Source organism: Rousettus aegyptiacus, unplaced genomic scaffold (assembly GCF_014176215.1).
Source record: "Rousettus aegyptiacus isolate mRouAeg1 unplaced genomic scaffold, mRouAeg1.p scaffold_m13_p_15, whole genome shotgun sequence".
NCBI classification, from domain to species: domain Eukaryota; kingdom Metazoa; phylum Chordata; class Mammalia; order Chiroptera; family Pteropodidae; genus Rousettus; species Rousettus aegyptiacus.
Genome location: NW_023416290.1, coordinates 39634891 through 39660847, shown reverse-complemented (window position 1 = coordinate 39660847; position 25957 = coordinate 39634891). Strand labels below are relative to the sequence as shown.

The following is a 25957-nucleotide window of genomic DNA, read 5'->3' as shown; positions in this document are numbered from 1 at the left end:
ATATGTGTGTCTATGTAAGTATGTTTATATCTATATAGAGAGAACTAAGGAGTTAATTAGGCATAGTGGCTAACAGTATATGCTTTGGAGTCTAACAGATTTGATTTGAAGCTCAGTTTCATCACTTTCTTATTGTACATCCTTGAATAGTTTACTAAAACCCTCTTAACTTTAGTTTTTTTGGGATAAATACCTACCTTTCAGGGTTATGACTTTGAGCAAGTTCAGTTTCATCATCTGTAAAATAGGGTAATAATAGTACTTACCTCATAGTTTTGCTGTAGGATTAATATGTTAACTCATGTGTTAAAACATATATTGATATCAATAAATAACTTAGAACATTGATACACAGTAAAGTATGAAATAGTGAGTTCTCATATTAATCATAATGATCACTATCATCACCATCATCATCATCATCATCATCATCATCATCATCGTTAGCTTTGGGGAAAAGAAACGTTTTTGTTCCAACCACAGAAACCCAAAATGTGTGGACCTCTAACAATGCGGTAGCAACTGCTGAGGACACAGGAGATAAGACTTTTGTCTGGGTGACTCTGGACTACACAAAATAAGTCATCCTTGCAGCCCAGAAAATGAGCTCCAATGTGGGTTTCCTATCTAGTCAGAAGTCTCCTTTTCCTTCTTTTCCTCCTTTTCTTTTCAGTCTCCTTCATCATATTCCTGTTCTTGTTAAAGCACTTATCGTTAATTCTGCCAAAAAGAAAAAAAATGGGAATATTTGTGTTCTTTGGAGCCCTTGCATGCCCCTTGTCGAATCAAAGAGCCGACTGCCAAGGAAACGCTGCCTCGGGGCTCCCTGGCTTCGCCTCGCACTCCCACTCAGCTGCTTTCCACGCTGGCGGCTGAAGGAAGCAGTGTTCATGGGAAGGCGTGTGAGGAGTCAGCAAAAGCTGAGCTGGGCTAACGTGTTATTAGAAGCAGGAGAATTATCGACGAATTGAACTTTCAGACTGGAAAATAAGCAATGAAGATCAAGTCCAGGTGGGCGCCCACAGGCCCAAGAGTCTTGGGCAGATTTATTATGCAGGGGATATGGCATAGCGAAATGACCCTTTGTGGACTTCTCATTGCTACCTGTCATCCCATCACAGGGGTCAATCTGCCTCATGTCTAGGAATGGGACAGAGAGCCACCCCTAGGAGAGAAATAAAATGAGGACCACCTCATCGCTTTCTTCTCCTTCCCCCATGCATGCTTGACAGGCAGGTAGCTGGAAGAAGGAGAGCACAAGTCAGAACTCAAATGCCAGAACACTAGAACTCTATCAGAATTCATTCAAAATCTCCCAGGACAGCAGCCCTCCCAGGGATTAGGACAGCTACATGGGGGACAGACGAACCTCAGTTGAAATCCTAGCTCTTCTCTGCAACTGAATTGACCATGCTCACGTTCTTGATTTTTCTAAGCCTTGGGACCCACATCTGAGAGATGGAGTTAAAGGTGGTTGCACACATTACATTGTGCCTGAATGAGTTAATGCATAGAAAGAACTTGTGACAGCGGGGTACCCAAGGTGCTTAATAAATGGTAGCTATTGTTATTCTATCATTATCGTAAACATTAAAGTCTCTTATAAGCTCTTCAGTGGGTTTCTCACTGCCACCCCCGAGACAAAATATTCTTCCTTTTTTACTCACCTCTGCTGGAAACTTCTTGCTGGTCTTTCTTGACTCCATTTCCGTTCTGAATATCGCAACCAACTTTGCTTTTGATCTGGATTTTACTTACATACATGTGTTCGTTCTTTGTGATAATCCCTGGACCCTGAGCTCTCCTCTGGCCACCCTGATTAGGAATGAGACTGGGAGAGAACTCACAGTCTTAGATCTCATCTCCTGCTCTGATCCTTCCGAAGTCTTTTCCTGCCACATCCAATCTGCCTGAGAAGTCTTACAAACTACAGATGCATTCAGGGGGCACTTGCTTGGGGCAGGAAAAGGGAAATGATCCTGCCTCGCAGAATGATTTCTGGGAGGGAAGGTGAAAGGGAGGCTGGCTTACACAGCAGGGAAAAGTGCCGTGAAATCCTGTTGTCAGTAGGTACTTACTGCCAGTTATTCTGGTTTCTGGTTTTGAAATTGCTGTGCAAAGTCAGCCACTGACAGTTTGGGTTGCTGTTTGTTGATGCAGGGGGATCATAAGCCCAACCAAGGTTCCCCTCAAACCTTCTCACTGGGATTGTTTCAAAGAAAAATAAAGAGAAAAGATGCCATTAGTATCTTTTCCCTCTGAGCTTTTGGTAGCTTTCTCTGATCATCATTCTAGAAAGGGCTCTGACCTGGTATCATATAAGAAAAACTCAAACAAAGCATATAAAGATAATTTTCTGTGGGCCACAAGGAAGAATGACACTAGATATTACAGATGGGAATGCTGGCTCAGAGGAACTGAGCCTCAGTATAAACAGTCTTGTCTTGATGGTTGTAGATTCAGGGCCTCCACAAGTCAAAATGAAGAAAATGTGGTTCATCCTCTTAATTAGCATGTGAAGAAAGCACCAGAATACTTAAAAAGTGACTCTGCAATTCCAGGATCCTAAACCTTACAAATCTGGCAGTGATCTTTGATAGAATATTTGGTTAGCTTTGTAAAGAAATAAAGAGGAGTTATAACTGAGGGCGAGGACCCAATCTTTGAAGGCTGATTAAATGAATACCTGGGAAATACTCTAAGTTTATATTTATTACTCTAAGTTTATATTTATTTCAGACATCTCTCTTTCTTTGCTCCTGAACAATTTCAAGAGAGGTTTTCTGCGGGTTCATTGAAATAGCTCAGAATATAATAGTACTGATCTTCTTTGGCCCACATGAGTGATTCACTGTCTCCCACCTCCTATGTCTGAGTCCTGCCACTAAATTCAATTGCTGGAATTGACTAGTTAGGAAAAGTCTATAAAATTCAGTGTGTCTGGGACATAGCTAGTGAAAGAATCATAACTAAATTAATATTTACTGTGTTACGAAGTAACTGAGGTCTGCACCCCTGGACGGGAGAGGGTAAAACAATACGATGCAAAGAGATAAAACGCTTCTGTCCTTCCAAAGACAATTTCCTATTCAACTTAAGTACCTTAACCTTGATGGCTAAGCTGAGAACAATATATATTTTTCTTGTCCCTTCCCTAACAGGGGGTTTGTTTATTTATTTATTTATTTATTTATTTATTTATTTATTTTTATTTTATTATTCATTCATTCATTCATTCATTCAACAAATGTTTATTGAGCATTTACCATGTGGGAGGAACTCTCTCAGATCCTGGAATTAGAGTAGTGAACAAAACCAAGTTTATGCTCTCATGGGATTATATTCTGCTAGTGGGCAATAGACCGATGACCCAAAGAATCCATTATATAATGCCAGTGGAGATAAGTGCTATGAGGAAAAATAAAGCAGGTTATTTAGTAGAAGACTTGTTTGGAAAGCAAGCTACTTCTTGAGTAGAGGGAAAGGAAAGCATTAACACTTTAGGTATCATTCATTCTGTACCGTTTTTCCAACTCGAATGCCTTGAGATTCTCAAACAATGTTAGCAGGTACTCAGCAGATATAAACACCTTTGTGCAGACGTGGAGACATTTGCTCACATCATACAGAAGGAGCCATGACTCAGTGTCAGATTGGACTGTCCTGTGCAGACCGGCACGTACCTCAGAGGTGGGGCTGGGCAGAAACAGGCTTGTTGTGCTGAGCTTGACATCCAATTTAGTTTTTTTTTTTTTTTTTTTACTTTAAACCTGCATATTTTTTAAATTGTGGTTAAAAAACCCAAATAACATAAATTTACCCTCTTACCAAGTTTCATCTATGTCATAGCATATGACAGAATTTCCTTCTTTTTTTTAAGGCTAAATAATATTCCATTGTATATATATCCATTTTCTTTATCCGCTCATCCATCAATGGACATTTAGGTTGCCTCTATATTTTGACTATTGTGGATAGTGCTACAAAGACATGTGTAAGCAAATATCTTTTCAATTATTTTAGGTACCAAGTTAGCCATTCTTGAACCATTATATGACATACTGCCCCTGAATGAAATGCATAGATCCTTATAATTTTTAGTGATTCTCCGGTTCCACCAACCGCTGGCTCTGGGAGATAATAATAAGAAAAGTTAACATGTCTATGGTGCTGGCCACTCTTTTAAGCTAATCTTGGGAAATGGGTGTTATTATTATTATTTCTGGTTTCAGTGAGGTGCGCAGTTAACTGGCAAAAGAGAATGGGATTTAGTACCAGGCAGTCTGGACTCCGAGGCTGTGCTTGGAACCATCATTTCAAACAATCCCTTCTTTGCCTTTCAAGTGTTAGGGGAAGGCAGGATTGGGCTGACAGACAAGAAAGTGACTAATTTCACAGCGCATTGCTGCAGTGATGCTCAAACAATTTGCTTTGGGAACACAGAGCAAGAAGCACTGAATTCCATGAACTGGGCGAGATTTTTCCAGAGACAGAGAGATTTGGGTTAATCCTGACAGATCAGTGAGAGAATCAACTGAACAAAGGGGGTGGGACTTTAAAGCATCTTCCAGGTAGAATAAATTCTGTGTATTTGCATACCTACTATGAGCATACCTGTATTCAATGCCTGCTGTTAAAGTGTGGTGCTAGATCCTATTGTAAATATCGTGTGTATTATCAATCCCTAACAAGGCACAGAAAGGTGGGTACAGGGATCCTCATTTTTCAGAAGAAGAAACTGAGTTTCAGAGAGGCAAAGTACGTTGCCCAAGAACATACAGCTGAAGTCCAAGTCCAGTGTGTGGGACTCCCAAGCCAGTGCTCCTAACAGTCTGCCAAGTATAAAGGGAGGGCAGACGATGTAGAAGTCATACTGTTCACCCTTGAAAGCCCCTGAGGGTGCAAATGCCCAGGCAAAGGTGTGGGGCGAGCTGGTCCAACTCAGCCCACTGACTGATAAACCTGACTGGAGCACACAGCAGACGAAGAAAGGTTAAGAATAAGGGCAAAGTAGCAAGATTTTTCTTTAAAGAGAAGAAAGCCAGGCCTCCTCCTCCCCCAGCCTGGCCGTGCAGCACCTTGGTGGAGCTGGGTGTTCGGTTGCCTTGCAGCCGCTGTTCTCCCTGTTCTAAGGTTGCAGCACAAGGCTCTGTTCACCTGACACTATTGAAAAGCAGAGCGAGTGAAACAGTGGCTTATCACAAGGCACCGGAGGTCTCTGTTTCTGGCTGCGTTCTACCGTGCACTTGGCATTCAGAAAGTACTTGTATATGGACTGCCAAAATGCCAGATTCTTTTTTTTTTTTTTTTAATCCAAGGTAGAGTCAAATTTTCTCTCTGTCCAACCCTCCTCTGTCCTCCAAGGTAGTAATCGCATCACAGGGAAACCTGAGCTCACTTGTTTTTTGCTGCCTGCTCCTATTTGCCTGGAAACTACATTTGCTGGAGAAGACTCCGGGAGGAGCTGCAATCCAGATTTATTGCTCTTTCCCTGAGAAGTTTTGTTTTTGAGAATTCTATTGTGTCAGAAGTGGGATGGGATTTAGGTCTTGCTCTAAAGGGACTGAGTCTTGGTAATGGGATTAATAAAGGGCATGTTCTGGCCCCTCAAAACACTTGTGATGTGGCAACTTGTTAAGGAGAACAGAGAAGGGATGGTTTGTTAAATTGTTTTGCTATTCTTGTGGATCTTTAAATACTAACCTGATGCACCGTGATGGGCAAACTCAGAGGTTCTAGGCCATCTTAAGGTCCTCCCCTGAACCTGCAGCCCACCTCCATCCCCCAAGCTCCTCACAACACAATGGCAGGGTGCCTTCGACGAGGACAACAGAGGGAGAATAAACGTATTTTCCCTTCAATGGCAAACATTTTTAGTGATGTAGGTGCTCCACCAGTGTGAGTTAAATGGATGAGCTGGGATTTGGGAAAGAGCCAGTGATGGTGAAACTGGGAGAGAGTGAGGAAGAGAGTGATGGTTCACAGCGGGAAGACAAAGCTGGCGTCATGACCTCCTTTGCTTTCTTCACCACTGGACTCTGTTATGATCTTGACTTGAGAAATCTGAATATGCTCAATATGTTCACACAGAGGAGGACCTTTCTCTGTTCTAAAATGGTTGAGTATTTTTAGTCGAACTTAAATCTGTTTTTACTTTGGTATTCCAAGAGGGACCCAAACCTGATGACATTTTCTGTTTTGTGAGACAATCATGTGGTTGAGCACTTGTCAGCAATGGCCCCAGGATGAGTTTCTTTTTGTAACTTCCCCAAGGGTGTGAAGAGAAAAACTTTCATAATTAAGTCCAGAACTTCATTTTGGTAGACATGAGGGAAAGGACACTTTGATAGATGCATGGGAAAATAAAACAAGGATTACCTTGATTTTAATTATGAAAATAATCCAGTTGCTTTTAAATGACAAAATATAAAGCTAAAAGCAGTCAGCATCATAATTTCTGAATGTGTGAGGTGATTATGTACATTCTTAATGAGGCTGGACTTAACTCCTGAATTCTAATTTTCCTGTCGTAGGATGTCATTTTTCAATCTCTTACTAAGTTGAGGATCAGAATGATTTGATACATACACAGTTGTACCTAAATACTTCCAGAGAAGAAAAAGAAATAATGAAAATGCTGCCAGTTAAAAAAAAAAAAAGGAGAATTTGGAAAAGACCAAATAAATTATGAGACCTTGCTCCACATGTTCATCATGATACTTGAGCTAGAGAAGATGGCTTCAGCTTTAATATGACCTAGTGGAAAATAAAGTGGACTCAATCCCAGTGGACTTCTAAAGACAGCAAAGCATGCTGGGAAGATTGCCTGGTGAGATCCAGAGACACTGTAACATCTCTGAGACCAAGGAAAGTGACTCTTGTTCATAGCTCTATCTACCTAATGAAGACTGTTACCCAGTAAGTACTCAATAAATAGTAGTTAGACTAAATAAATAGAGTTAGAGTACTCAATAAATAGTAGATTAGAATAAGTGAAATAAAATGCAAAAGGAAATCTGAGGCCTCTATTGGGTTAAATGCTGATGATTCAGCAGTGAATAAAACAAAGTCTTTACCCCTATGGTGCTTTCATCCTCCCGTAGTGATTTTAGTGTGGAGAACTTTGTCAGAATTATTGCACAGATGATATATTGTGGTTGAGAAACTATTTTTCCTGAGTGAATTGCACCAAATCGGTTTAATTGCTTGGTCAATTTTCTATAGAGTATAGTTAAACATTTCTAATATTTCCATTTTTATTCTTATTTTATTTACTTTAATATTTCCCTGAGATCATTTTTCCTATGAAAAATTTGCAATGAAATTTGATTCACTGGTTAGTATTTTTGACCATATCAAGTATACCAATTATAGTTTCTTTTATTTCTAATTTTTGAACCCCCTTTTGGATTCTTATTTTTACTCAGTCTAACTTTCCCAGGAATTTAGCTATTGCCAATCTTATTTTATGGTAATTGATTCTACCATTTGTTATAAATGAGATGAAACATCATTAATTTGTATATATCCTAGGTAATTCTTGACATAGTGCAAGATGGCTATATTGTCTGGAATTAGTCTCCCAGATTGTTAACACAATTCTGATCACTTTGCATACTCTGTTCTCCCTGTTGGCAGAACAGGGTGTCATGTCCTCTTACATCTCTAACTTAATCACCTCCCTGACCATTTAGGTATCCTAAGCTCCAGCCAAATGGACTTCCCACTGAATGTTGATTTAACTTCTTTATTCTTTCTCAACTTGAGGATTTTTTGCTTATCTAAATTATACCAATCTCTTTAGGGCTCTATCAAGATGTTTTTGAATCTGCCAATCAGAGATAATTTTTTTTTTTTGCATTTTTAATGGCATAGATATTATTATATTATATTATATTATATTATATTATATTATATTATATTATTATGTTATATTACATATTTTGTTATTTATTATATATGCACTATTATATATGTGACCTTGTTTTATTTTTCATATTTATCTTGAAATTCCTTGAAGACAGGGATCATGTCTTATTTTCAGTTATGTTATTTAGAACTACTTTAAAAAATAAAGTTGAATCCCTCTTTGAGCCCCTATCACAGTAGGCTGGAAGGATGACGAGTCTCATTCCTATTGCCCCCCTCTGTCACCAGTCCACACACTGCTCATTACTGAGACATCTTCTTCCCGGCCAGAATAGTCCTTTCATTTTCTGCAGCTGTGTACCATCTGTACCACACTTGGGGTGAAAAACTTAGTCACTGGGGGTTCCCAGGCCTACGTTTCTCAGTAACTCATAGAGCCAGCCCTCTGAGGTCTTGGCAACTCCCAACTGACTTGTACTCCCCTGGGGTATGCCTGTGTCCCCACTCCTCTTAACGTTCCACAGGATACACATTTCTCTGTTCTACCCATTCAGGATGTTTAAAATAAACTCTTCAGTAAGTTTTCCCAAAAGATGAAAAAGCCATCTTTTTCAAGTTGGTTCTGCCTTCTCAGCAAAATTCTTTGTGTCAAGGAAATTCTAAGGACCTGGCTACTTCTTGGAATGGTAAGGAAAAGGAAAAATATAAAGAATAAAAATATATCAATATTTTTTTGAGAAAAAAAAAAATCCTTCTGCAAGCAAAAGGCTGCAGGACTGGTCCTGATGTGAACATTTATAAAAATAAAGGTCAGGTCTGAACTGGGGTTATAGGCAGCCATTCAACAGGTTTGACTCAGAAGAGCAGACAACTCTAAGCAATAGGAAATAGGTACTGGCTAGTGAGCTGCTAGGAATTTGACAACTAGTAATAGCTATAAATGGCAATAAGAAGAGAAGTAGCATCAGGAAGGTGTGGCGGACAGTAGATGGCATTGGATCTCAAGGTTCAGACATTGGCCTACAGGAAAGCCAAGGGGACCCAGGTGGGATTTCAGCTACAGGGGGATGGGCACTGGGTCAGCCGTCACAACAACGTGTTCAACAAGGAAAAGTACTATGAGAACCTAGTTACTAGAAAGGGATTCAGAGATTAACCATGTCCAGGAACAAGGCTGACTTCATGCTGGTTTGCTGAGTCACTGAGTTACTAGCTTAAGGTTCCAGAATTTCCCACTAATAGAAGGCAAGAAGACTGGCCCCTAAGCTGGGGGTGGGGCCAGGGTCCAGCTTGAAGCAGAAATTCGAGTTGCCCCAGGGATGGGGAGTGGAGGGATGGGGGGGGGGGGAGGAAAGGAGAGTGAGTCAGGCAGGACATTAAATCAGGCTTTTGATGCCCAGTGTTTGAAAGGGACACTGGCACAAAAATTAGTCTTCACACACTTCTCCACACATGGATGCTGTCAACACTTAACTTTAAAGATATTGACCAAAATAAAAATGGCCTGCTTTTTAAAAACCACCATGTCTATTTCCTTCCCAAAAGTGCAATTGCCACAGTCCAAGGTAGAGAGTGTCTCGTAGGTTGAAAATATAGTGACAATTTTATTCTGATAATGACTGCTAGTGCAATCTGAAGAACGACTAGCACATTTTCTGGGAGAATTAGTGAGCACGTCATGGATAATTGCCAATTTGTGAACCGTCTGTCAGGAAACACTTGTTTTAGGGTAACTCTAAGAACTTCAGTTGTGAAACAACCGTAATTGTTGCAGCGAAAGCACTTGAATGTTTTTTAGTGATTTCATAAACAAATAGATCCAGCCTCTCTGCTCTAATCTATACCACATTCTGCAGCCACAGAAAGCTTTCTTAACTGTTAGTTAAATGCATTCTTTCCCTTACTTCAAAACTTTCAGTAGATTCTTAATCTGCTCCATGTCAAATCCAAAGCCTTCCTGTCAAAGATCTCCACAGCCTGAACTCGCTCCACCAGTTGAGCCTTCTCCCATTGCTCCCAGGCATAGTCTCCACCTCCATGTGTTCTCCGAATATGTCAGGCTAATCATTCGAATCTGCCTTCCACTTCTAGCCATACTGTTCATGCCACCGGAATAAACCCCTTGTCTTCTTTCGGGTGTTCGACTTCTGCCATCTTTTAAGATCAAGCTCTCGTTTCACTTCCTCCATGAAACCCTTTCCAAGAATTATCTCCCTTCTTTCAGCTCTCAATATTGCAGAAACGAATGGTCATCTCCCGCTCTCCCTTTCTTTCTCCTTTACAGAGTCCCAGTTTTGTTCTGGGCCGCTCTTTTGGAGCATGGAGTGATAATATGCCGGCCAGTGAGACAGAAATAAATTTCTAGAAAAATTGCTTTTCCGATATGGACGCGGCAATGCATTTTCCTCCTGGGTGCTTCTTTCATGTCCCGTTCCCCTAGATTTATTGAGAAATAATTGACATATAACAAATGATTTATACAAAAAGATTACTTAACATATTTATCACCTCACACAGTTACCACTTTTTTTTGTGGTAAGAACAATTAAGATCGATTCTCTTAGCAATTTTTAAGTATACAATACAATATAGTCAACTGTAATCATTGTGCTTTACATCAAATCTCCAGAACTTATTCATTTTATAACTGGAATTTTATTTCGTTGACCAATATCTCACCATTTTCCTCAACCTCCCAGCCCTGTGTACTCTTTGTTTCTGTGAGTTCAGTTTTTTCAGATTCCATATATAAGTGAAACCATACAGTATATGTCTTTCTCTGTCTGACTTATTTCACTCAGCATAATGCCCTCGTTTCGTCCATGTTGTTGCAAGTGGCAGCACTTTCTCATGGCTGAATTTCATTATGTGTGTGTATGTGTGCATTTTCTTTATCCAGTCATCTGTTGATGGACACTTAGGTTTTTCCCATGTCCTGGCTTCTTGTAAATAATGTTGCAATATACATGGGAGTGCAGATATCTCTTCAAGATAGTGATTTCATTTCTTTTTCTATATTCCCAGAAGTGGGATTGCTAGGCCATATGGTGGTCCTATGTTTTGTTTATTTTTTTTAATTTTTTTATTTTGTACTTTGTAATTCTATTGTTTTTGAGAATTTTTTTTTTTTTAATTAAAGTGTAGTTGGCATATAATAGTTTATTAGTTTCAGGTGTACAACATACCTTAAAATGCAATCACCACGTTAAGTCTAGTAACCATCTGTCACCATGCCAAGTTATTACAATACTATTGACTATATTCACTGTGCTGTATACTATATCTCCGTGGCTTACTTACTTTATAACTGGAAGTTCGTACCTCTTGTTCATCTCCTTTACCCTTTTTTATACATCCCACACCCCCGCCCCTCTGGCAACCATCAGTTTGTTCTCTTTCTATGAGTCTATTTTTGTTTTCCAATTGTTTGAGAAACCTCCATATTGTTTTCCACACTGGCAGCAATAATTCATGCTCCTATCAAGAATGCACCAAGGTTTCCTTTCCTCCACATTCTCGGCAGCACTCGTTATCTCTTGCTGTTTTGATAATAGCCATTCTAACAGACGTGAGGTGATATTTCATTGTAGTTTTGATTTACATTTCTCTGATAATTAGTAGTATTAAGAACATTTTTACGTACTTGTTGGCTGTTTGTATGATATCTTTGGAAAAAATATCTATTCAGATCATTTGCTTAAGTTTTAATCAAATTATTATTATTTTTTGCTATTGAGTTGTGTCATTTCCTCAGATATTTTGGATATTAACCTCTTAATTATATGGTTTACAACATAGTCCCCATTCCATAGGTTGACTTTTTATTTTTTTTATTGTTTCATTTTCTGCGCAGAAACTTTTTTTAGATTTATATAGTCTACTTTTTTTTTTTTTTTTTTTTTTTTGCTTTCGTTGCTTCCATTTTTGGTGTCATATCAAAAAAATTATCACCAACCAGCATCAAGAAGCTTTTTCTTACGTTCTCTTCTAGAAATTTTATGATTTCATATTCTTCATTTAAAATTTTAATCTATCTTGAATTAATTTTTTTGTAAGTGACATAGAATAGGGTCTAATTTCATTCCTTCACATGTGAATATCCAGTTTTCCCAACACTATTTATTGAAGAGACTATGATTTCTCTGGTGAGTATTCTTAGCTTCCTTGTCAAATATTAGTTGGGTGCATACACATGGATTTATTTCTGGGCTCTCCATTCTGTTTCATTGGACCTATGTGTCTGTTTTTATGCCAGTATCACACTATTTTGATTACTATAGCTTTGTAGTATAGTTTGAAATCAGGATGTGTGGTGGCTCCGGCTTTGTTTTTTTTCTCTCTATTTGAGCTATTTTGTGGTTGCATACAGATTTTAGAATAGTTTTGGCTATTTTTGTGAAAAATGCCATTGGAATTTTGATAGAGATTGCACTGAATCTATTGGTGTTTCTGGGTGGTATGGACATTTTAACAATATTAATACTTCTGATCCATAAACAAAGAGATCTTTCCATTTATTTGTGTCTTTATCACTTTCTTATCATCAATATTTTATAGTTTTCAGTACGCAAGTCTTCCACCTCTTTGGTTAAATTTACTTCTAAGTAATTTATTGTTTTTGATGCTATCGTAAATGCAATTGTTTTATTTTTTTCTGCTAGTTTAATGTTAATATATAAAAGCACAACTAATTTTTACATATTAATTTTGTATCCTGCAACTTTACCGAATTCATTTACTAGTTCTAGCATCTTTTTCAGCTTAATTGAAGTGTAATTAACAGTCGCAATATATTTAAACTGTACATTCTGATGATTTGATATACATATACACTGTGAAAAGATTTCTCTAATCTAGTTAATTAATACATCCATCACCTCACATTTTAAACTTTTGTGTGCATGAGAGAACATTTAAATTCTACTCTCAGCAAATTTCAATTATACCATGCAGTATTATCACCTATAGTCACTATGTCATACATTAGATCCTTAGAACTTACTCATCTTCTGGCTAAAAGTTTGTATCTTTTAAAACCAACCTCTCGCTATCCGTGTCTCCTCGCCCCACCCCTAGCCCCTGGCAACCACTTTTCTACTCTCTCCAACAGTTTTTATATTTTTGTAGCTTACTTAGTACTTTTTCCATAAAAGATCATGCCATCTGCAAACAGATAGAATTTTACTTTTTTCTTTCCAATTTGGATGCTTATTATTTCCTTTTTCTGCCTGATTGCTCCAGCTAGAACTTCCAGTATTATTTTGAACAGCAGTAATGAGAAGGGACACTCTTGTCTTGTTCTTGATCTTAAAGAAAAAGCTTTCAACCTTTTATCACTGAGTATGTTAGTTGTGGGCTTCTTATATATGGTCTTTATTACATTGAGGTACATTCCTTCTATACCAAGTTAGTTGAGAGTTTTTATCATGCTTTTAATGGATGTTGGATTTTGTCAAATGCTTTTCTGCATCTTTTGAAATAATTTATAATTTTTAACTTTCATCTTCTTTTAGAACCTGTACTAGAAGTTTCAGATGAAGCAGTGATTTTGTGTTTATAAATGAACACAGGAATGATACAGAGAGAAGCAGATTGGGGTGTCGATAACATCATGGAGCTACTCTGCTGCACCACCCGTGGCCTGCCTACCTGTAGCCAGATTTTTTACTTTGTATGAGAAGAAGAATCTCCTATTTAGGTAACTCACAATAGGTAAGTGGGTGATAAGTGTAGCTTAATAGAACCCCTATCTAGTTACCCCCATATATTTAGAGTCAATACCATATCATAAATCAGTTATTTCTTATCTTATCCTTTTATCTTTGCTAATTTTCTCTCTCCTATAGATAGTTGGTGAGAGAATGAGTGTGATCTTTTATGTCTTCATCAATATTTCATCACTATTCTTAGACACAAGAGTCATCTAGTAAATAAGTGTAGCTAATGTTGATTGTATCGATGCTGACTGCATCAATCAGCCAATAGCTACATAATAATTTAAACTTTGCATCCAACATAAATTACATAGTACAAGCTGAGGGAGTTTGCATTTTGGAGTAGTTTTATTGTAATACTAGAATTAAGATATTTGCATATGTGTTTTGAATGTATTCGTTTGAAAATGGCCATTAAGAGTCTTTTGAGTTACATTTTGGTATTAAATTTCATTTTTTTCACTGTTAAAGGAATACTTGTGCTTTCAGCAATCAGTATTAAAATATGTAGAATAATTAGGTGATAAATAAAGTCAGGCAACATTACAGGATCTATTTAAACTACATCTTAGCATAGTACTTATTATGGGATGAGTGATATAATACTCTGAGAATAAATATTCTAGTAATGCATTTCCAATGCAAATTAGAAAGGGATAGTCTTTCATTAGTTGTGGAAGACATCTTGCAATTGAGAAGTTAAGAAACTGAAATATCTGGATATTGGATGAATTATCTACATAAAGTTAAATTGATGAAGAATGATGAGACTAAGTAATAGAGAGGAAGACAGTGAGACAGGTACTAGAGTGGTTGAAGAAGAGTCAGTAAGGGGTATCATCAGATAATTATGTGATATTATCAAGTATCATTATTAAAAATATTATTTTATTACAGTTTGTATTTTTTTACCCAATGATTATTTAGGAAAGTGATTTTAAATTTCTTTCTTTTTTGAAATTTTTAATTAAATTTAAATATAGTTGGCATACAATATTATATTAGTTTCAGATGTACAATATAGTGATTTGACATTTATATACCTTACAATATGATCACCATGTTTAGTCTAGTAATCATCTGTCACTGTGCAAACTTATCACAATATTACTGACTGTATGCCCCTGACTTTTTCATCCATCCTCCTACCCTCCCACTTCTCTGGCAACCAACAGTTTGATCTCTGTTTCCATGAGTTTTTTTTTTTTTAGATTCTACATATAAGTGAAACCACACAGTATGTGTCTGATTTATTTCACTGAGTGTAATACCCTCTAGATTCTCCAATGTTGTCACAAATGGCAAGATTCCTGTTCATCTTTATAGCTGAGTAATATTCCACATATATGGAATATATACATACACTCATGTCTGTGTGTGTATATATATATATATGATTATATATATATTATATAAAATCACATTTCATTTATTCATCAATCAGTGTATATATCTTTTCAAATTAGTGTTTTCATTTTCTTTGGATAAATACTCAGAAGTGCATGGTAGATCTACTTTTAGTTTTTCTAGGAACTTCGATACTGTTTTCTGTAGTGGCTGCATTAGTTTGCAGTCCCACCAACGATGCACAAAGGTTCCCTTTTCTCCTCATCCTCAACCAGTACATGTTATTTATTGACTTTTTGATAACAGCCTTTCTGACAGGTGTGAGGTGATATCTCATTGTGATTTTGATTTGCATTTCCCAGATGATATGTGATGCTGAACATCTTTTCATAGGTCTACTGGCCATTCGTATGCCTTTTTTGGAGAAATTTCTCTTTAAATCCTCTGCCCGTTTTTGTTTTTGGATTGTTTATTTTCTGTAATTGAGTTGTATGAGTTCCTTATAAATTTTGACTATCAACCCCTTATCAGATATATCATTTGCGAATATGTTCTCCCAGTCAATAGATTGCCTTTTTGTTTTGTTGACGGTTTCATTTGCTGTGCAGAAGCTTTTTAGTTCGATAAAGTCCCATTTGTTAAATTTCTAACTCAATAGTTTTACTTATTTTTCATTTTGAATTTTACTGTACGTTGGGTATATAACACGTCTTGTTTAATTCCATTTTGTAGAACTTATCGAGAACTTTATTGTGGCCTAATATAAGGTCACTTTTTGGCAGTGTTCCACTGCTGCTCGAAAAGAATGCACTTCTTTGGCTTTGGGCATCTGCGATCTGATATGTGGCTTGTCTATTCATTGTATTAATTATATTATTCAGTGATGAGGAAATCAAACCCATAGCTTAGATCATTTTGTTTTAAACTCAGAATAAGCTGTGTATGCTGTTATATAGTTTATCGTGCTGCAGAGAATTTGAAATTTTAGCAAATTTAAGAGAGTAACTTTGTGATTCCAGCTTAAAAAGATTAATTGGCACTAGGTTTGTTATTTTAAGCTAAAAGTTGTTAAGAGAATTTGCCTAAATTTTAAAAGGTTTTTGGAATACTTAAAAGAATTCAAGGTTTTCTCTTCTCTCTCCCCATACATGTGTGTGCGTGTGTGCACGTGCACGCACACACATACACACACAACTTATTACACCAAAAAGTTGTATAAATGCCAGGAAGGATTTTCCTAGTAGTGCTATGTACCTGTCTGTTCATACATTTGACATTTTTTTAAAAAGTAAAATCTGCTAATCTAAAATACAGTTTACATGCTTAGGAAAATCAGTTAAGTCCATCAATTAAATGGTTAAAGTGGAATTTAGTTCATTCTACATCAACTGACCAAACATTAATTGAAGATTCTCCTGAAAATTATTGTTCTTATTTTATAAAATTTACCAGATTTATAGATAAAATAAAGAATCCTTTAGGTGAATTTAAAAAGCTTAAGGAAAAGTTGGATTTTTAATTGAGAAATTTATTATTTCAAATATTTAAATTCCCTGTAATTTCAAATAGCTTTTCCTGGGCACAAAAGTGCTCTTTGAGCACCAGAAAACTCCCATTGATAAAAATGGATATTTTAATCAACATTTCAGAAAGAGGGGGCTGTGCGGGGATAGCTTTCTAAGCAGAGACACACACAAGAAATCTCAGTGAAAGACTTTAAGGGAAAATGGTGGCATAGACACAGGTATAAAAGCTTCTCATCCTCGATTGAAATTAATGAGGGAATGCAAAAATGGAGAAACTGTGCATAAAATTTGGAAGAAGACAGTGTCTTTTAAACTTTCACAAATTTTTGCTGGTTTCATTGTAAATGTGACCAGATTAAAAGAAGATATCAAGGGGTCTACAACTTTCTCTTTTAAGAAAGTAGAATGGTTTCACAGAGTAAATGGACAGTTAACCCAAAAAAATACCACCACCATCCTCTAATTTTGAGGGGACAGGGCTGGCAGCAAAGGATGGAGACCCCTGGAATGGGTCAGGGGAATATTTCATTTAGAATATCTTTAATTATCAATCAATAGAGTTTGGAAGCAGAATCTCCAATGGCAAATGATTCTTCCATCCCCATGGGCTCCTTTAGGAGGGAGACCAGACAAGGATTCACCATGTGGCTGGATTCATTCCAAATAATGCAAATCGGTGGACATATATTAATGAGAGGAGTGACGTAAAACCTTGAATGGAAGTGTTTTTGGATCTGGGAAAAAGTTTGTGTTGGGGACTGGTTCAGGGACATGGGGAAAGGGCCAGGCTCTACTCTTGTCCTGATTTCCGCCCCCCCCCCCCTACTGTCTTTCCACACCAAAAATTAAGGCCTAACATTTGTTCCCCTACTTTCTTTTTTGGCTGCATCAGGGATGTCCAGTCCCTATCTCATTAGAGTTCTAGACTATGGACTTGGGAAATGGATGAGAGGGAACCCGGTGCATACCAGACCCTCTTCAACCTTCCTGTGGACTATGGAAGCTATATATAGATCTGAGAATATAGATGTGAGAATCTGAGAAGTTGATGTATGGTTAGCTTTTTTGCATACACAATCTGATAGAGTAATGGAGCTTACTTGGTGTAAAGCATACAACAGACATGTAAATACTTTAGTACATATACTAGTAATGAATATGATTCGTGTAGTAGGTGGGAGTAAGTAGACAGCTGGGCCAGGCTGAATGGCACTGGTGCATTGATGGTCGATGTTAAAAACAACCAATGACAGTTTGTCTCTTAGCATTGTGAAACAGATCGACATCAAATTCATCCATCCACAATTTCAGCGATGCCAGTATATTCATGCAATAAATTACAAGAGAATGACCATTTATTATCTTATGATTGTACTTATTAACAATAAAAGCAATTGATAGGCATTGTGCCCCATGTCTTTGTCAAAACCATAGCTGAAATCAGACTATAATTTTGTTAAGAAAAATTGGTCAAATACAACTATATTTGAAGTTGTTAATTGTTCTCTGGTATCTTTTATTTCTTTGACTTAAAGAACAGGTGGCAGCTAAGGGGTTTATAAATGTAAAATCATAACTAAGTGAGCAAGGATCTACTCAGTGTCTGCTTTAAAGTAGCAATGTGGTCTAGTGGGAGGAGCAAGGGCCCAGGCTCAGGCAGACCCGCATTTACACTCTGGTTTTGTCATTGACTCATGTGTGATGTCGCATAGGTTGCTCAATTTTCCAGACTCTATTTCCTCATCTGGAAAAGTGGTAACACTATCTAGTATTTGTAAGAATTAAATTATTAAATTAGACAGCAAAAATCTTCTAAAACATAAAAGATGGTCAATAAATACCCATGAGCCCTTAAATATAGCTTATAATCAATTCTAGAGGATGTCGGTAGATTCTGTTCAATGAGCAAAAACTCTCGACTTGTTAATTTTCAACTACATAGAGAGAACTTAAAACTTGGCTGTGCATTACATGGAAAGAGAATAATTCCTAAACATTCAAAAACCGTCTGTTCTAATGCCATTCCTCAGTTCTAATGTATTTGGATACCTATTTACATTTTAGGGCTTAAGGTGGAATGTCTCAAAGGGCAAATGACATCCTCTTTTTGGGGGGTGGGAGGTGGGGGTGAGATTGAATTTCATTTCATTATTTTCCAGTGCCTAAAAATCATGCCGGGCATTTTGCTATGTTCTATCTATGTATGAGAGGTAAACACCAAGGCGAGGGGATTAAGGGGTGTAAAGAAAAAGGGAGAAATAAGAATGAGAAAAGTGAGAGCAGCAAGAAACACTGCTTTTCTCGGACTTAAGTTATGTTTATCCATTCACATATGCTGTGTATCTTAGAAGGTGGCCTATAATGCTGATTTCTTGACATGTACAATTTGGTAGAGTAATGAATATGATGCAGCCAGAAAACACACCCAACTCCATCAGTATATGCAGTAATTAGCATAAGTGATATGAAGAATGGGTAAGGTGGGAGGAGCTGGGCATGGGAGGTAGGAGGAAGGCTGAGCAGCACTATAGGTTTGAGAACTGATTTTAAAAACAACCTAATGACAGTTCATCTCTGCATCCAACAAATTCTTACATCAATATAATCTTAGTTTATATATCAGACTCCCTGGATAGTTTGTAAGCTCCATGAAGGCAGGTACCACGTCTTATTTCTCTCTATACACCCAACCCCTAGCATAAGTGCTCCTTAAATATGTGATGAATAAGTGAATAAAGAAATGAATTCACAAAGCTAAATAGCCTGAGGTTACTGAGCTGAATGTGTTCTACGATCCTGAAATGTTGAGACTGTAACTTCGGTAAAATATTTTAGGAGGCTAACGGTTCATTTACGGGTCTAGAGAAATATCACTCACTATCATGAAGTTCAGGCCTACAGTCTTAATTTGACAAACAATATGTATATACATGTATGTATTTATAAATTTTAAGTGAACTACATGTAGAAATCGGGTATGTCATAAAAATTTGTGTTTGTATAGTTTTCTTGATTCGACCTTGACTAATACACCATTTCTCTTGAGAAAAGGAATTACTGATCTTAGTAGGTCAAATACTTATAGGAAAAAAATTGGCCAGAAGTAAGTAGTGACTGCTCCCTCTGGATAGGACTTGTGCTCTGTAATTCACCATAGCCTCCACCTACTCACCTAACTCATGTATGTTACCTATTTGATCCTGAATAGCTGTTTGAATTTACGAACTCTGTACCAGATGATGGCCTGGCTAAAAAAGGGGCACACAAGGAAGGAGTATATACCTTCTCCTCTTCCACAAACACTGTGAGAACTCTGATTGGACCTGATGGGACGCTGTCGTTTTGGGGGTGGATGGAGGGAACACACACCTGCAAAACAGCTGCATTGAGGGCAAAGCTGATACAACTGTTTGTGCACTGAGAGCTGCAGGGAAAAGCAATGGAAGATTCCAAATTCCATTTCATTAGACTGCATAATGGTTTTCTGTGGTCAGCGAAGACCAGTCTTTCGGCAGTCAGGGGCTTGCAATTAAAGAACTTGGTTTCTGAAGGAGGAAGAGCAGGATGGAGGTGGGTTGATATTGTACTCAGTCCAAACTACCTCATGCAGCTCTCTGGTTCTTAGAAGTCAGCCAATTCAATTTACTTACATTTGGCTTCCACTTACAAAAATGCATACATTGGATGACACAATCCGTTATATTAGATTTACTAATATTTTACAGTGATGCAGCAAAGAGCAGTCCAAGTACCTTAGACACATGAGATTTATGGGCAGGATTAATATTGGAAAAATAATGAATTGCCACCAAAAAGTGGGAAAGAACAGATTCTTTCCCAAGCAGAAAAGAAAATCTAACCCACTCATTCGATGGGTGAATGTTTCTTATAAACAAACAAACAAACAAACAAATAAAGACCAAACAAACAGAAAACATTTTAAAACTGAAATATCTCTTTCTGAATACTCAACAGTCAACATCTTTCAAAACCACTTGGTAGATAGAGTTGACAAACTGAATTTGCCCTCTCACCTTAAGAATATTAGCAAATTGTAATCTGTATTCTCCAGAAGAAATGTGATATTCTCATGCTACGACTTTCCAGCAGGAATACAGCTCCTACAGTTGGCAGCCTCTGGCTGACACTCACAATCAGGTCCAGTTTGAAAGATGAGGATTCAGATGCAGTCAATAGCATATTTTTCTTATTATTTTTTATGTGTATCTAGACTATTGGAAAAAAATAGAAAAATGTCCTTGAAACTGAAACTCAAATGACTTATAAAAGCCATCCCTTTATTTTTTCTCTAATATTTTTCCCCCTGTGATTTGACAAGAAAGGGAAAATGAATTTTTTTTTTAGATTTAGAGATAAAAGTAATTTTAATTTTTTTGAGGAGGGCTGTGTAGCAGGTTGACTAAATTTTATATACTCACATACATATTATAGTACTTTTGCTCATTACTATCACCTTTTTAAATGAAAAACCCACCTTTTCTGAAGTGGTATTACCTTATGTGCATTGATTTTTTTTTTTTTTTTTGATCTTTCTATAAAAATTTGGGGGAGTCTTGCTTCACTGGTTTTTCATGAAAGAAAACATTTCCTTTGCAGCTTGGAATTAAAAAATGCAACTATTGGAGTTGTTTTCCTTTTCCTTCCTCTAAAACCAAGAAACATATTTTTCTTTCTGCACTGAGACTATTACTGAACTATCAGATGACCAGTTAGGTCCTGAAACCAAGATATTTATAGTCTGTAAATATTTTCATGGTGGTAGTGGTGAGGAAAGGGGTGGTCTTCCTTATACACACAGACTGCCTTATAATTTTTTTTTTTTAACATTTAAAAGTAAAGTCTATTTTTTCTGCAATGAGAGCAAAGCAATCTAAGACTGCTGGGAGACTCTTTTACTGTATTCTCGGACGTGGAGAATCTGTGAGTTATACAGATTAGGGGTCAATTTTTGTGCTTCTCTTTCATGTACAACATAGGTATTTAGAAATAAAAAAGAAAAATGAGAAACAGATAAAAGTGTATTTCAAACATTGATTTTTTTTTACTCATTTTCATCTTAGAGCATGTAGCCCTGGAAACAAAAATACTCAGGAGTTTACTTTAAAAAATATTGGTATTTATGCATCAAAGGCAATTTATGATCTGTAAGTCAGCTCTGCTTTGGTTAGAAATGATCCCTCCATCTCAATAACTGAGAACAGCAAAGGTGTCCGAGGGTCCACTGTGGCTCTGCCGCACTTGTCCCCTATCCCAGGATTCAGGATAAAGGAGCAGCTCTTATTTTTGTGTCATTTTTGTGCCTAAAGACAAAGAGGAAGAGAAGCTCACATGGCTCTTACAGCTCCTGCTTAGATGTGGCATAGGTCACACATGCCATTGACCAAAGCAAGTCACCTGGGGCATGGGAAGTGTGTTTCTCCCACAAGAAGTCACTGCAGTCTCCATGGTAATGGGCAAAATGAATAATTACCCTAAAGGAAAGGGGGAGGAAATAATTGAAAAGCATATGCAATCCACCAGGATGAGCAAAAAGAACTTCCCTAAACCCATCACCAGTCCGCCGGGGGCGCTCCCAGTCTCCGTTCTGTTTCCATGAAGAGCACATCCAGAGTCACTTCCTCCTGTTGTTTGATGTGCACTCAGGATATTAAAAAATAAATGTTTTTATTCTCACAATCAGGAAATTTAGAAGGGTCAAAATTCTAAAAGAAAATCGTCGTAACGTACCCCACAGCGGGAGACACATCTAAGTATTGTCAATGTTTCTAATGTCTTCCACCTTGTCTTACTCTTTTTCTCTTTCTGTCTTCCAACCTCTCTTCTTCAACCTTTCCCTGAATACATAATTTTACTCATTACAGCTCTCACTTTTTCTTAATTTCTCCTATTGCCTATTCTCTCTTTATTTTATTAACTTTTTCCTTCAATTAACTAATGTTACTTACTGAATTCATCTAGGGTACCAATGTGAAAGAGGCATGGTCCCTACCTCAATATATGAAATAAGAAAGTCCTACTAAGTCTGTCACAAGTGCTTTATAACTCTGAAATCCTATGATTATTTGCCCCTCACTCTGGGTATATAGATTTGTAGGAGAGATAAAGATATATAAAGTAAGCAGCAAGGCAAGATAAAATGTTTTCAAATGCCAGGAAAAGATAATTGATAAAGTGCTATGGAAATTCAGTAGGAGGAGATCATTTTTAGGATGAGATGGCAACAGATAAGTCTCATATCTGAGTTTTCTAATCATTTCCTCCTTTAAAATTTCTGTCCAGGGTTATGAATATGGTTCTTATATATTGGGACTTTTTTGTTTACAAGTTACAGAAACCTAATTCAAACTGGCTTAAGCAGAAAAAGGGAACTTACTGCCTCACAAACTAGAGAAATGTCAGGCATAGAATCTAGGTATTAAAAGAATGTCCTCAAAAATCTATTTCTCTTTCTTGGCTTTGCTTTTCCTGGTGCTGGCTTTATTCACAGGCGGGCTCTCTCCACATGGCTTCAAGACAGCCACCAGACTGATAACTTACAAGTTTAGCAATCTCGGCAGTTCCAGCTCTGTCAGGAGTTCCAGCAAAAGTTCTACTTTCATTGGTCTGTCTCGGGAAACGGTCCCACTCCTGAATCAATTACAGTAACTAGGGGAATGGAATGCTTCAACTGGGTAGGCTGGAGTCACATTACCACTCCCAGAGCCTCGAGGAAGGTGAGACTTCCCTATAAATGTACACTGTGTGTGTGTGTGTTTCCTTATTAAGGAACATAAAATTGGTGTTTGAGAGGAAAGGAGAATGGAGAATAGACATGCAAAACCAATAGCTATCTGCTACATAGTAGGGGCTTAATAATGCATTTTGATGGAAACAATGGTGTTATTGATTTTATTCATTATATAAGCATATATGGAAGCAAAGTGAATCTTTTCTTTTCTCCTCAAAACTTTGTCTTTAGCCTTTCTTCCTGTCTCACTTACTGTCAATCATATCCCCTGTTGATACCTTCAAGCTTGTTTTCTATTTCTTTGAACACATTAAAGCATAGTTGTTTTATGGTTTGCCTGATTATTCCAGTATTTGGAGTCTTTGTGGGTCTGTTTATGTTGTCTGTTGTTTCTGGCTCACAATGACTTTCCTTGTGTGTATATATCTAGTGTCTTTTATTTCCTGCTCGTTATTGTATTTGAAAATTTGTTTGTAGGAGTCATATGATTCAGGTTAAGGTACTTCATTCCCAGGCAGCTTTGGAGTTTGCTTCTGTCAGCCCGCATGCGCATTATCAGCCTAGGATCAGCTGAATTCAAATGTGGTGCTTGAGGGTCTCTCAGGTGATGTAAATCTGGGATGCAAAGTGTAATGAGGGCTGATTTACTACTGAGCTGCCTGACTGTAAGGGTCTAGTTGGGGTACCAATTTACTGTGAGGAGGGTCTCCTATTTAATCCTTCCAGAAAAAATGAAAATTCACATTTTTATGTTGGGGAAATAGCCTCAAGGTGAAAGTGGATTTGAGCTCATTTGCCATACTGGGTCCTTATTTGGCCTGTCATTCTTTACTATTTTATTAGCTCTTTGCGGCTGTTGGGAAAATGTTCTTATATGCAGCATTGTTTTCAGCAGGAGCGTGACTCCTGTGACTCCTGGAAACTGGAAGTCTTCTCTCTGAAAATCCTGGTCTGTGCTTCCTCATTCCTTATCCTTTCTTGCTGTTTCCCGCTCTCCCATTTCTCTGCTGTATTCTTTCATTGTACTCTGCTTGTGGATAGGCCTTACTGGAAAAGTATAACCAAAACTATATTTCTTGATGTGACAGTATAGATCAACTTCTCATGAGTTTTGATGCATGTTTTTCCTTTCTTGAGATTGATGGTGTGGGGTGCTTCTGATTTTTCCAAAATACTATCATCTTGGTCTATTTGGCCTCTGATAATTTTTTGGATATTTATCTTTCCAACCTTAACTCACTTCTACCATCTGAAAGCATGATACAAATTAGTGTGACACAGGTGAGGGGTACCAACTACACAAGTAACGTTGTACAGTTAGAATTGTGTTACATAATTACAGCTGGTATTTATAACTTATTTTTCCCCTAAAACTGAAATAGAGGGCAGCCTACTAAAGTCTTACTTGATTTGTATAACAGAAAATTTTTAGGTCTGGCTTACAAAGTGTAATTTAGGTCATCATGATAGAGTCATAGCCCCTTAACCAATCCCAGACTGGAGCCAGTTCACAGCTCAGAGCTCCTTGAATGAAGAAGAGGAGGCCAGGTCTCTTGAGCAAGGGCCCCCACTGTAAAACTTTCCTCTGGCTTTCCCCAACAGGAACTGGGACCATTTATTCAGATGACTGTGTTTTGGGGAAGAGGAAATAATTAGACTTTTGAGGACCACAATTAATTTCTTGAAACTCAAAATGTCAAGAAAATGGGACTCTGAAAACTAGGTAATTAATGGACTTTTGGCTTGAGTCCATTTTCCAGTGGATCTAGTGCATCGCCAAATTCACACCAAGATTATTTCCTTAGTTCTGATATGAGTAGTGTAGACATACTCAGCAACTAGAAAAATTATGTTGGTTCTCTGACCTGTGTGTATATTTTTGTATTATCATGTATACAATGTATTATTCTTTTTGAATTTTCTGTATTGTGCCAAAGTTAAAGGGGCTTATAAAGATGTATATTATATTGTAAACTAGAATCCATTAAAAACAGGTGAGTAAAACATAGCAAAAGGAAAATAAGAGTAGAAACATAAAATGGAGCAAGAAATGAGACTTGTATATAAACGAGCTGCCTGGGTTATATACTTGCTGGCAGAAAGCCACAAATTCGCTTTTGAATAGTAACACAATTCACCGTAGCCCTAAGTTAAAGACAAACCAATTACTTAGAAGAGGCATATCTAGTTTGGATACCAATACTGAAAAAAGTGCTTGGGAGGGTATTTCCTGTTCTTAGGGATTACCTGTTCTATTGTTTATCTCAATAAGCATCACTTTGAAAAGAGATACTCTCTTCACATTAATGAAAACCGAGTAATTTTTAAAATAGCTGAGAATCTTTATGTATCTCTTGTTATTAACTGGGTGTAGTAATCCTTCCTTCTAGCAACCACATTCACACAAAAAAGAATGGAAATGACACACATTACTTTAGTTCAAAAGAGTTCAGTGCAGGCAAAATTAAATAAAGGAAGTAATTTTAACACTTCGGGTCAAATCTTGAGTTTTCTCTTATGAGCTGGTCTGAGTTGGACTTCCTTTAAAGAGAGCTTCCTGGATCACTTCCATGGGGATGGACAGTAAAATGAGAAATAGGTCTTATCACATCAGTCTACGGAAGAGTTCTCATGTGGCAGAACACAACATTAACTTTTGGAGGAGTCAAATATTTATACATTTTTCAAATGTTAAATAAGCGATTATGGCATGGGTTTTAAAAACAACAAATTAGCTTGGATAAGGACTGGTC

The 25957-nt window shown here is 37.3% G+C and overlaps 1 long non-coding RNA gene across 2 annotated transcripts in view; it reads left to right on the top strand.

The window, feature by feature from the left end:
* LOC107517842 overlaps positions 1–14409 on the top strand; it is a 32070-nt gene extending 17661 nt beyond the window's left edge. For both annotated transcript variants that reach the window (XR_004954636.1, XR_004954635.1), the window contains 2 exons: positions 6534–6918; positions 13383–14409. This is a non-coding gene — a long non-coding RNA (uncharacterized LOC107517842). The remainder of the gene's footprint in view (positions 1–6533; positions 6919–13382) is intronic.
* Positions 14410–25957: the final 11548 nt, after the last annotated feature.